The following is a 13,123-nucleotide window of genomic DNA, read 5'->3' as shown; positions in this document are numbered from 1 at the left end:
GTGGGGGGGTTCTCTTTATGTTTTTCTTTGTTTCCCCCCCTCTTTTTTTTTTTTACTAGCTACAATTTTTTTTACTAGCTACAATTTCTGTACACATATTAAATAATACAGGAGAGAGTGGTCAGCCCTGCCTTGCCCCTCTTTGTAAGTTACTTTGTCTTGATATGATTCTATTATGCCCAATTTTCACTTTAGGTCAGTGGTTCCCAAACTTTTTCAGGTAACCGCCCCCTTGGTTCCACAAACTCATGCCCAGCGCTCCCTACCCTACACTATAAAAATCATTATTCAGAATAGTGGTTTTCAATGACCCACTAAGGAAGTAAAATTCAAAACAGTAATAATTAATTGAATATTTATTCAAAATCCGAAGCACCCACTGCAGGCTTGCCGAGGGAGGGAGGGAAAAGAGAGCGAACAGCTGGCGTGGCAGGGCACACCAAGCAGGGTATGTCTCTTCATTAGCGTTTTGGTGCTTTTGAAATATTTCAATTCACTGTTAAAAGGACTCTTCTTAAATGGTATTAATACATGTGTGGATTCTTCCCCTATATGGCTTAGGACCAAACTACCTTCTCCCATTAAAGTGTCCCTAGGTTTTAAGACCTCCTGGAGAGGCGCTTCTCGGAAAAGACCACCTTGAGTGCCCCCCTGCCGCTTCCTTGCCTCTTAATGCCCCCCTATGCAATCCCACCCACCCCCAAGGGGGCAATACCACCCACTTTGGGAACCACTGCTTTAGGTGGCTTATATTCTGCTAAGGCCCAAGCCAAATGCACATTCCTTGCATCAAATTTCTAAAAACTTCTTTTTGTTAAGAGACCACTCTATTCTGTCAAATGTTTTCTCAACATCATCAAAGTAAAGAATTATAGGTATAATTTTATTCTTAGATGTATCTATTATATTTATCATCTTTCAAATATTATCCGTCAATTGTTTTCTCTTTATAAATTCATTTGATCATGAAGCTATCAAAAAAAGAGAGAAACTAGACCTCAGGATGCAAAATAATTTATTTGTATGAAGCCCAACATGTTTTGGCTCATGTCCTATTAATAGCCTTCTTCAGGGGGCTGTAAACATTAAAAATACATATTTAAAATTGTGGGACAACACGTGAAGTTAAAATATGTATATGATATAAAGTAACTTAGACATATTGCCCCAGGGGCCTATGTACATATATAAGTTTTAAAAGTTATACATATTACATGGGATTATTAGAGGCTATATACATGTGTCCATTTTAAAGCATTTAAAATTTATACATTAGAAATAATATACTTCCTTACTTGTTAGAAGATGTCTGCAGATTTCCCTCTAGCAATAAGATGTCTCCTCTAATAATTCATTGGCGACTAAGAAGATCAGTCAAAGCCATTATTATATCCCTTTCCACTTGTTTTTTGTAAAAGAAATTGATTATTCTCACAGGTGTTCTCACCTAGCTGTGATAATATCAAGGTCTTTTCATGAGGCGCTGCTGATATCATAGGTGGTATCTCTAGCAAATGGCTGAGTCACAGGAGTGGCAAGAATTCAAGGTCCTCATTTAGGCCACTGGGATTCAAGGTTTTTAATTTAAGAATCCATTCTATTTCCTTCTTTGGTACTTGTTTTTCATCTAGTGTATTGAGCTTGTCCAGTGCCCAGAATTTTAGGTCTGCATGGGAGTGATGTTGTTCTACAAAATGACTGGCTATTGGGACACCTGGCCTATGATTTTTAATGTTGCTAAGCTGCTATCCTATGTGTGAGTTTTTAGAGACCTGGTTGTTTTACCTACATAGCTTTTTGGGCATTTACACTGGATGGCATAGATGCCAAAATTACTACTACAGGCAGGGAAATGTCTCATGTAATTTATTAATTTATTACATTTATATACTGCCCCATAGCCAAAGCTCTCTAGGCAGTTTACAAAAGTTAAAAACAATGAACATTAAAAACAAACATACAAAAATTTAAAAGCATAAAAACAGCAATATCATTTAAAACAAATATCTCTGCTGATCCAAGGGATTTGTAAATTCTGTGGTTTCGGTGGTGTATTTGCAATAGCAGCAGTGCCCACATGGATGGTGAACTTTTGGCATGGTTGCACCAGGTAAAATGCTGGATGTGCTTCTGTAATATTCCTTGAACTCTCTCCTGATCAGTAAGGGCATAGCTAGATGGGGTGATATCCCATGGATTGTCCCAGGATCGTCCCTGTGCACTCACATGATGCACAGGGGATCCCGGGAGCAGGGAGAGATGATCCCTCCCTTTCCCTGGGATATCACCCTACCCTTTTTGTGTGTTTTTTCCGCGGTCTCTGGGTGATCCCGAGACCGCGGAAAGTGTGGCCTGCCCTCACGGTTTGTGAGCTCTGTGCCCATCAGGGGTGGGGGGAGGGTTTTTTTTTTAAAAAAAACACACTAACCGTTTGGCGCACAAGTGCTCATGCGCTCCATCTCCTTTCAAAGAAAAACAAAACAAAATGGTGGCCACGATGTCACACGCTGCTTGTAAATTGGGGCGAAGATCTCGTGATCATAAAATCGTGAGATCATTGCCCTCCACCCTTCCCCTTGTCTAGCTGAGGCCTAAGTTTCTTCTATTCCTGGTTCTTTTGAAAGAGACCATTGGTTTGTCCTAGTACCCAGGAATATGTTGTACCATGTGCCAGTGCCTCCTTATGTTTCCTTGTAGGTGATGAGTTACATAATCATATATTAAATTGCAGTTGATTCCTTCTGAAGGTGTTGCGTTATTTTTTATAAGAAGCTCTGCCCGTGTTTTTCCCTCTGCCTTTTTGAGGCCTTGTGTAATTACAGCGTGGGGATACCGTCTTTCCCTCAATAGCAGTGACAGTGTCTGAGATTCTTGTCTGCATCTGATGACTTGGAACAGTTACGCTTTAGTCTTAGGAATTGTCCATATGGGAGGTTATTTCTTAAAGACCTCTCAAAACTTAGGTATCTAGGCACATCAGTGGGTTTTCTGTAAATGCAGGTATTGAGATGTTCTCCCTCTTTCTTCACTTTTAGATCTAAGAAATGGATTTCTAGGGTGTTGTGCTGAATGTCAAATTTGATGTTTTCATTCCTAGAATTTAGGCATATTATGAATCACCGCACGTCCTTGCCGTTCCCCCGCCAAATGGCAAATACATCGTCAATATACCTCAGTCATACCAGAGTCTTATCTTAGACATGATCCTTATCATAGATATTTCATTGAAAGTTAACTACCAATTAGAGTTATATCTAAAAGAACAGAGAGAAAATTATGAATGTGCCAACTCACGGAAGACAGAGCACAAACTTGCTGTTCTAGATAAGGAACTAAAGCAGTTTCATGAAGAGCTGAAAGCTTTCAAATATAAAATCATCCAGAGAGATGAAAATGACTATGCTACAAGTAGAGTATACCCCTGGCTATACAAAAAGCCAAAATGACTGGCCTTCTCCCTGCGTCTGGACACCATGGGATCACGCTCCGAATGGGAGTCCCACACTAGTGAGTCCGATTCAGCACAATCTTCTCACACATCATCTTTCTTTGGAAGGCAGAACAAAATGCAGATAGGAGTTTCCTTCCATCAGCCACAGAAAATGAACAAGACTTGCTTCACCACCCAAACGGTCCAAAAGAATACGCTAGTCGTAAATCTCTCCAGCAAAACACTCTCTCCTGCTGAGCTAACAGTTTTGAACAAAGTTTTGTACCCACCCCACAACACGATTCAGTACAAACAAGACTAGATCTTTTCCGGATCTTTTGTAACATCAAACTTTGACACTATTGGGGGTCTAGCGTGTCCAGATTCACGAACACAAAGACACGGTTCAGACCAGCTTTGAAATTTATGCCTCCTGCTCCAGTCAATCCAGCAGTACAAGTCTTCAAAAGACTAGTGTTACAAGACCTTGAGAAGACAGAAAAAACATCAGTGCGCCCGTGGCATAACAGCAGTCATGAGGAAAGGAAAATTCTGCTGAACTTATCTCATGGACCCTCCATAGTCATAAAAGAAGCAGACATTGTGTGTGTGTGTGTGTGGGGGCATTGTAATTCAAGACATCTCCCACCCCTACACTTTAAGAAATAACCTCCCATATGGTCAATTCCTGAGACTAAAGCGTAACTGTTCCAACACATCAGATTGCAGACAAGAATCTCAGACACTGTCACTGCTATTGAGGGAAAGACGGTATCCCCACGCTGTAATTGCACAAGGCCTCAAAAAGGCAGAGGGAAAAACACGGGCAGAGCTTCTTATAAAAAAGAACACAACACCTTCAGAAGGAATCAACTGCAATTTAACATATGATTATGTAACTCATCACCTACCAGGAAGCATAAGGAGGCACTGGCACATAGTACAATATATTCCTGAGTACCAGGACAAACCAATGGTCTCTATCAAAAGAACCAGGAATATAAGAAAGTTACTGATCAGGAGCGAGTTCAAGGAACATTACAGAAGCACATCTAGTATTTTACCTGGTGCCACCATGCCAAAAGTTCACCATCCATGTGGGCACTGCTGCTGTTGCAAATACACCACCGAAACCACAGAATTTACAAATCCCTCGGATCAGCAGAGATATTCCCTGAGACATTTCACCACCTGTAGTAGTAATTTTGTCATCTAAGCCATCCAGTGAAAATGCCCTAAAAGCTATGTAGGCAAAACAACCAGGGCCTAATCTACACCAAGCAGAATATTGCACAATGAAAGCAGTATATAAAAGGCAGGAGCCACACTTCTGCTTTATAGTAGTATTGAAGTACACTGACAAATGTTGGGGCCCATTGACACATGAATATAACACTATGAAAAAGGTATATGGTATGTGTCAATGGGCCTCAACAGTTGTCAGTGTACTTCAATACTACTATAAAGCAGAAGTGTAGCTCCTACCTTTTATATACTGCTTTCATACCACTTTCCTAGTGAAATATCCTGCTTGGTGTAGATTAGGCCCAGGTCTCTAAAACACACACATAGGAGAGCAACTTAGCAATATTAAAAATTATAGGCCAGGTGACCCAATAGCTAGTCATTTTGTAGAACAACATCACTCCCATGGAGACCTAAAATTTTGGACACTGGGCAAGCTCAGTGTCCAATACATTAGATGAAAAACAACTACTAAGGAAGGAAATAGAATGGATTCTTAAATTAAAAACTTTGAATTCCAGTGGCCTAAATGAGGACCTTGAATTCTTGCCACTCCTGTGACTCAGCCATTTGCTAGAGATACCACCTATGATATCAGCAGCGCCTCATGAAAAGACCTTAATATTATCACAGCTAGGTGAGAACACCTGTGAGAGTAAGTAAACAATTTTTTTTAAAAAAAACAAAACAAGTGGAAAGGGCTCTGACTGATCTTCTTCTCAGTCACCAACAAATTATTAGAGGAGACATCTTTTTGCTAGAGGGAAATCTGCAGACATCTTCTAACAAGTAAGGAAGTATATTATTTCTAATGTATAAATTTTAAATGCTTTAAAATGGACACATGAATATAGCCTCTAGTAATCCCATGTAGTATGTATAACTTTTAAAACCTATATATGTACATAGGCCCCTGGGGCAATATGTCTTATATCATATACGTATTTTAATTTCATGTGTTGTCCCACAATTTTAAATATGTATTTTTTTTAATGTTTACAGCCCCCTGAAGAAGGCCTTCAATAGGACACAGGCCGAAACACGTTGGGCTTCATACAAATAAATTATTTTGCATCCCGAGGACTAGTTTCTGTTTTTTTATTTGACTTGGATGCTTTTCTCCTTATGGTTTTTTGATCATGAAGATATGACTATTTTATTTAGCCTACTGGGCATTACTGCTGCTAAGATTTTGGATTCCACATTTTAAAATGAGATGGGTCAATAGGATTCCATTGTATCTGTATTTTTTATTAACTTTTCTTTATCAAAAGATAAAGGTTCAAGTTTGTAGCTTGGGCATGAAAAAGAGTACTTTTTACCATCTTAAGCTGGTATCCCTTCTATGACCCCATCTGTGAATAACATAGCTTTAGAGATGAATAATGTGTAATATCATGTTTGTATTACTGTAATGCATTGTACAAGGGCTTGCCTTTGAAGATAATTCAAAATTTTCATTTAGTATAGAATATGGCATCAAGAGTGTAGACAGGAACAGTTATTATTAAGATATCACATTAGTTCTTTTTCACCTTAATTGGCTCCTGGTCCATTTCCAGGCCTAATTCAAGGTGCAGAGTTTTTCCAAAAATGGCCTGCATGGCATGGGACCTCAGTACCTAAGGGATTACCTCATCCTATATGTACCTAACTACACCTAAGGACTTGAGACCCATGCTGGATCAGACCAAGGGTCCATCTAGTCCAGCACTCTGTTCACACAGTGGCCAAACAGCTGTTGACCAGGAACCCACAAGCAGGACACAGGTGCAGCAGCATCCTCCCACCCATGTTCCCCAGCAAATTGTCAGCAGAGGTCTTCTCTGGAGGCCCCCCTATTGAAGATTTGAATGGGGGCTACATAAGGGAGAATCATTTCCCTCTGTTGTGGGCCACTAGTCATGGAATGCTTTTTTCCATGAGGCTTTTTTGGCACACTAACAACTTGTTGGCAGTGTGCCAGGAAAAAATGTTCTCCCAGGCTTTTAAAGGCTTTATTCTCTAAAATTTCAAGCACTTTAATTCAGATGATATTACTGAAGAGTTTAGACTCAGTTTATATTAATGTCTTAGCCCTATGTGTTTGTTGTATTAATTGAAACAGGTTTCATTGTCTGTGCTACTTTTGATTACTTTTTATTTCAGTTTTTAATTTGAATGGACATATGTTTTAATTCTGTTCTTATTGTATGTTGGTCTGAGAATATTTTTGTTGTAGACTATCTCATAAATATACTAAATGAATGACTAATTAATGAAATACAGTGGTATTAATAGATTCTTTGATATGATTCTACCTCTGATAAATCCTCTTCTGGACCTTTTGTAACACAAGTGACAACATTTGGCAACAGCAAATTATGCAAGCTCTACTGTTTGTTCCTGTAGACATTATACAAATGTTCCCTTAGATAGTAATCTGGCAGAGCTTTTTCAAGTGGTAAAGAGTTATTACATCTGGACCCTGGGAAAATTATGTTGAAAACTACAAAAGCCTGTTGTAGGACGTTTACTTGGCACTGTGAAGATAAAAAAATATTAGTATTCTCTCTGACCTTGACACCAGTATTGATAGAGTTCCTGTGATACAGTTCCTAGAGCAGTACCTAGGGCTTGTCTATTTTTTTAAATTCCCCTGTGCACTGCTCCCCCTCCCAGTTGGGAGGGTGAACTGCATGCCAGGGGAAAGAGACAACGGCAGGGATTCCTCTTAGCGCACCTCTTGCCATTCTGATCAGAGTGATGAATGGCACATGAAGCCAGCAACTCTGCTGGTGCTAGGAGGAGCCACTGCTCCAGGTGTCAGCTGAATCCTTTTCTCCATGCAGAGAAAGGCATGGAGTAACATGCCTCTCTTTGTATGGAGAAAAGCAAAATGTGGGGAGGGAGAACCAGATGATGTCTGAGAGGAGGCAAGGATTTTGGGACTGGATTAATCTGGAGGGGAAACCAGCGCCCTGAACAAAAAAGTATAAAGCTTTCACACCCGTGCCTTTAGCATTGCCCCTGCAGGAGCACCAGCTACTACCAGTAGGGTGACCATATGGAAAGGAGGACAGGGCTCCTGTATCTTTAACAGTTTGGGCTGGATCTACACTACTGCTTGAAAGCGCTTTATAACAGTTTTGACAACTGTGTATGCAGTGTGTCCTGGGCCCCAACAGTTCTCAAAACTGTTATAAAGCACTTTAAAGAGCTTTAAAACAGTAGTGTAGATCCTGCCTTGCATAGAAAGGGGGATTTCAGCAGCTGTCATTTGTATGCATGCAGCACCTGGTAAAATTCCCTCTTCATTACAACAGTTAAAGCTGCAGGAGCCCTGCCCTCATTTGTATCTGGTCGACCGTTTCCCCTTTTCTGTACAATTGTTAAAGATACAGGAGCCTTGTCTTCCTTTTTATATGGTCACCCTAACTACCAGGTATTATCAAGCCCATCTCTAAAAGTGTGGGCTTGTTGCTAGTGGGTCAGCGGAAGAGGAAGTTGGAGGAGGCCATCTTCCTGGAAGTGTACATTGCAGAAGGTGCAGGGTTGGGAGGGAATAACAGCTCAAGCAAGCAAGTGGATTCTCCAGAGACATACTCTCTCTTTCTTGTGTCCTGAATTCAACTGATTGCTTCATTACCATTTTGCACAGCGGGGAAGAACTACTTAGAAAAACACTTGGTGATCAGAGGGCCTATTAATGGCTCTCATCTGCAACCTGCCCTGCTGTTTGATGGGACTTAGAGTGTCAGGTCTCATTTTTAATGGGAGAGATTTGAAGACCTGAACTGGGAAAGAACAACATTTTATTTGAGGTCTAGAGGGGAGGAAGCCCCATTTATACTGTCCATGTTTAAAACTGACCCCCATTCTCCAAACCAACATTTGACAGTTGATTAAAGCTCTGATATTGATACATCATGGATATTTTCCTAATTTCAAAGTACCCATGTGCCCATTGGGGTTAGGGTGGGGTGGGGAGCAGGGAAATGAAATGAAATTTTAAAAAGCACCTCCCTTCAGCTCACGAGCGTTAGTGCGCTCCCCTCCCTTTAAAAATAAAAAATGGCAGGCACGACGCCTCTCTTCCTGAGGTCATTGCGCCTTACATGCAAACAGGGGCGAGATCTCGCATTAATCCCAATGCAAGGTCTCCCCTCCTCTCCCCCGGAACAAAAGGTAGGTCTAGCCTAAGGCCTCTGGGTTCTTTTTATCTAGGCTAGTCCTCTATCGGAATATGTCCTTTGTTTGAGCACAGGGCCATCCTAAAGGCTTATCTGGTCCAGCATTCTGTTCCCACAGTGGCCAACCAGATTCTGATGGAAAGCCCACAAGCAGGACATGATGTAAGAGCACCTCCCTGCTTACACTCCCCAGCAACTGGTAATTAGTGGCTTACTGCCTCTGATGCTGGAGGTTATATATAGCCATCATGGCTACCTTTATCCTAAATAACCCCTGTCTCTGGTGCCTATCTGCAAAAAAATGTAAATGCTGTTTAAAAACTTGATGTGTGATGTACTATTTTTTAATGATGAACTGCTGATTCAAAATACAAATTTATATTTTTAAAAAATATCTATTGAAACATTTTGTTGACCCAGTAGGACTTTCTGATGCATCTGAAGAGCTGTAGGAGTACATTCATGCACCGAGAGTGAACAGGATGAACTATATATGGCAAAAGAGAAGGCTTAAGAAACAGAAGGACTAAATCTGGCCCATCTCAAACTAGGGGCTCTAGTAGTGGGATCCAGGTGCTCTCCTGAAGGGAGGGATATAGCTCAGTGGAAGAGCATGTTTTGTATGCAAACGGCTACAGGTTCAATTACCGGCATCTCCAGGTAGCATTGGTTAAAAAAAACTGTCTGAATCCCCAGAGAGCTGCTACCAGCCAGCATAGACAACACTGAGCCAGGCAGACCAATAGGCTCACTCAGTATGAGGCAGCTTACTATGTTTCTTCTTTCCATACCACTATGAGCTTTTGTAGACATGGCTTTAACCTGCTACCTACCACAGAGAACAATCCTCTATTTTGGAGTGCTGTCAGAGGACAGTCCTCTATTTGAAGGTGTAAAATATTAAAAATACTGGTAAAATATTAAAATACTGGGAGAATAAAAAGGTCTTCACCTGGCATCAAAAAGAATATAATGTAGGTACCAGGTGAACCTCTCTAGGAAGCTCATTCCACAGCCGGGGTGCTATAGCAGAAAAGGCCCTCCTCCTGATAGCTACCTGCCTCACTTCTTTTGCCAGGGGCTCACAGGGAGACGTTCCTTCAGATAACCTGGCACCAAGCTGTTTAAGGCTTTGAATGTTAATACCAGCACTTTGAATCAGGCCCGGACCTGTACTGGTGTAATGTGGTCTCATTTGCCAGTCCCTGTTAACAATCTTGCTGCCCTGTTTTGTACCAGCTGAAGATTCTGGACCATTTTCAAAGGCAAAGTTGCCTATCCACAGTCAGCACTTGGACAGCAAACTGAACAGACACACAGGTTACCTGGGCAGGATCTACACCACTGCTTTATAATGGTTTATAACGGTATTGACAACTGTTGGGGTCCAGGACACATTCCATATACCATTTTCAAACCGCATTCAAAGTGTTATATCCTGCTTGGTGTAGATCTGGCCCTGGTTACAGTCTTCCCCATGATGGTGAGATATACCGTGTTTCAATAAATTTATTTTTCTAAATTTGCATCTCTTCATATAAATTTGCATATGCATATTTGATCCAAATTTTATGCAAATTGGTGTGTAGCTATTTTGGTGAAGCACTTCCTCTTTTTTGGCAATGTGGAAAGTGGCCACTCTAGTACTATAAATAAAAGCAAACAGATGAATTAAAAAGTGACTTGCAACCCAATTCTGTGCATGTTCAATCAAATGTAAGTCCCACTATGTTCAGAGGGTGTTGATAACCCTCAAAAGCAACACTATCTAGATTTAAATCATATAACATATGTATTCTAAAGCTGCAATCCAATGAATAAATAGTCATTATTTTCAACCTTAGAATTTATTCATTGGATTTCAGCCTTATGCCTTAGAGAGAATATATATATGACTCACTTTAGATGGTATGGTTTTTGGATGTTACCAAATTATTAAATAGTGTGGTGGGATTGGAGCCATAGAAAAATGCTGGAAATTAATTTACTTTTGAGAAGTATTTCTGCATTATATTTCTCCCCCTAATACAACTTTGTTTTACTAAAATACTGCCTCAAACGCAAGGTTTAGTGACATATAGTAATGACATACTCCTATGAACAAAGCTCAGCATGGATTGTTTTAATCAAAACCCTTTTGGAAAGGAACAAAAATCTGGTGGCTAGGCTATTGCCGTCTTCCTGAGCTCCAGATAATTCAATAGTTTTGCTAGCTGATTTCCCACAGGAAGAAGAACCGTTAATATTCAGCTATTTCCTATTGTAGCATCATGCTTTATTTGCACTTTGTCTAGAAGGCAAACTGAAATGTATGCATGTCCATATATAGAAATAGTAGATATCTCAACCAACAACAACAGCAGATCATGCAATGTGGTCAAGACACGGTTCTCCTTTTTTCTGCTCCTTGGTTTTACATTGCCTTTCCATGCAGTGCTGCTTTCTATAGTTTTATTTAGTTGTTTGTTTATTACATTTATATCCCACCTTTTTTCTCTCCAAGGAACCCAAAGCAGCATGCATAATCTTCCTCCTCTCCATTTTATTGTCACAACAACAATCCTGTAAAGTAGGTTGGGCTGAGTGTCTGGGACTGACACAAAGTCACCCAGTGGGTTTCCATGGCTGAGTGGGGACTAGAACCCGGATCTCCTGACTCCCAGCCCAACTCTTTAGCCACTGCACCACACTGGCTCTCAGCTTTCATATGATCCTTAAAAAGGATAGTCAAGCAAATCACAGTAGCATAATTTTAAGAAAGCTTCTCTAATAGACAAAAATAGGGACAGGGACAGGGACTAGGGAGTTTATTTTTCTCAAACTTGTGCGCAAAAGTGTTTGCCTTATAAACAGATTGTTCCCTAACACATGCCTCTTTGCCTTCCTTCTAGTTATTTCTTTCAGGCCAAACATTTTCCAGGTGTAAATTCTAATCAACAATTTCAACCCTTTTTAAGGGATTACCGGGTAAATATTTAATGACAAGGTTCCTGTGGTGTTTTGTTTTGCTTTGCAGGGGGAATTCTTTTCTATTCTTTTTAAATATCAGTTTTAGGCACAAGTTCTTCAATTTATCATGTATTTGCACAAAGGTGAGGAAGTTTGAAAGGAAGTTCTGACAATATGTGCCTCTGACTGATAGGAAATAGAACTGTTTCCCTCCATGAAGACATTTCTGCCCACTTGACAAACAAGAAATATTGCTGTATGTGCACTACATGTGCACTATAGCTGAATGTGAACTATTCAATTCGTGAAGTCAAACCACAAAAAAAGAGTAAAAACAAAACGAAACCCAGCACTGGAGAAGAAATTGTGTATATTGCTGTACTTCTGTAATTATTTGCTAAAGTAGGGGACTACTGTTTGATGTATGAATTATCTCTTTAACAGCCACCCCTAGATTGTAGATGAACTCTCCGTCTTCATCTGGTGGGTGTGATTTTCTTCATGACCTAGTTAGGATTGGCTTAGCAGGGCCAGCGTCACAGATAGGCAGGGTTGGGACCCTGCCGAAGTCCACGCCTCAGCAGTGGCGCACTGACAACAGCCTCTGGACTTGCTCCTCCCCTTTACATTGCAACCTGCTTGTTCACTTGCCTCTGGCTCTGGACCTGACAATGGTGGTGGTGACAAGAGGAGCAATAGACACTACTGCCTACTTGCTCACAGGCTCCCTGCCTGTCAAACAAGAATAAATAAAAACAGAGCATTTGGACAACTCACATTGGAAAAAAAAGTCTTAGGGCCTGTTCAGATGTGCATAGAGAGTTGGAGAGTAGGGAAACCATGTGTCATGTCTAGCCCTGCTCTCCTCAGGTTGGGGAAAGGAGTTTCAGGCAATCAATCAGAATCAGATTCTGAAGCAGAAGAGACAGCGCCAAAAACATACCCGCCTATGCCAGTGGGGGAGGGGGCTCTCATGGGCTCTTCACCAGCTGGGAATGAACCTTCTCCTGAGCTTATCTCCTCAAGTGTAAACAACACACAGTCAGTGAGAAATCAGTATTCTTCTGAGGGGGAGGGCACTAAGGCCACAGCTAGACCTAAGGTTTATCCTGGGATCATCCAGGGTTCGCCCCTGCCTGAGCACTGGATCCCCTGTGTGTCACCTAGATGAACAGGTTTGACCCCTGGATGATCCAAGGATAAACCTTAGGTCTAGCTATGGCCTAAGAGGCTAGCCGATCCTAGAGTACGCCGCAGACTAAAACGGGTGGAGCTAAAGGAAGGTGAGAAAAAGTTGGCCCAGCTCGCATCTTGTCAGAAGCTGCAT

Source organism: Elgaria multicarinata, chromosome 9, assembly GCF_023053635.1.
Source record: "Elgaria multicarinata webbii isolate HBS135686 ecotype San Diego chromosome 9, rElgMul1.1.pri, whole genome shotgun sequence".
In the NCBI taxonomy this organism is placed as follows: domain Eukaryota; kingdom Metazoa; phylum Chordata; class Lepidosauria; order Squamata; family Anguidae; genus Elgaria; species Elgaria multicarinata.
The sequence above is the reverse complement of the archived record's forward strand: the minus strand, read 5'-3'. Positions refer to the sequence as shown.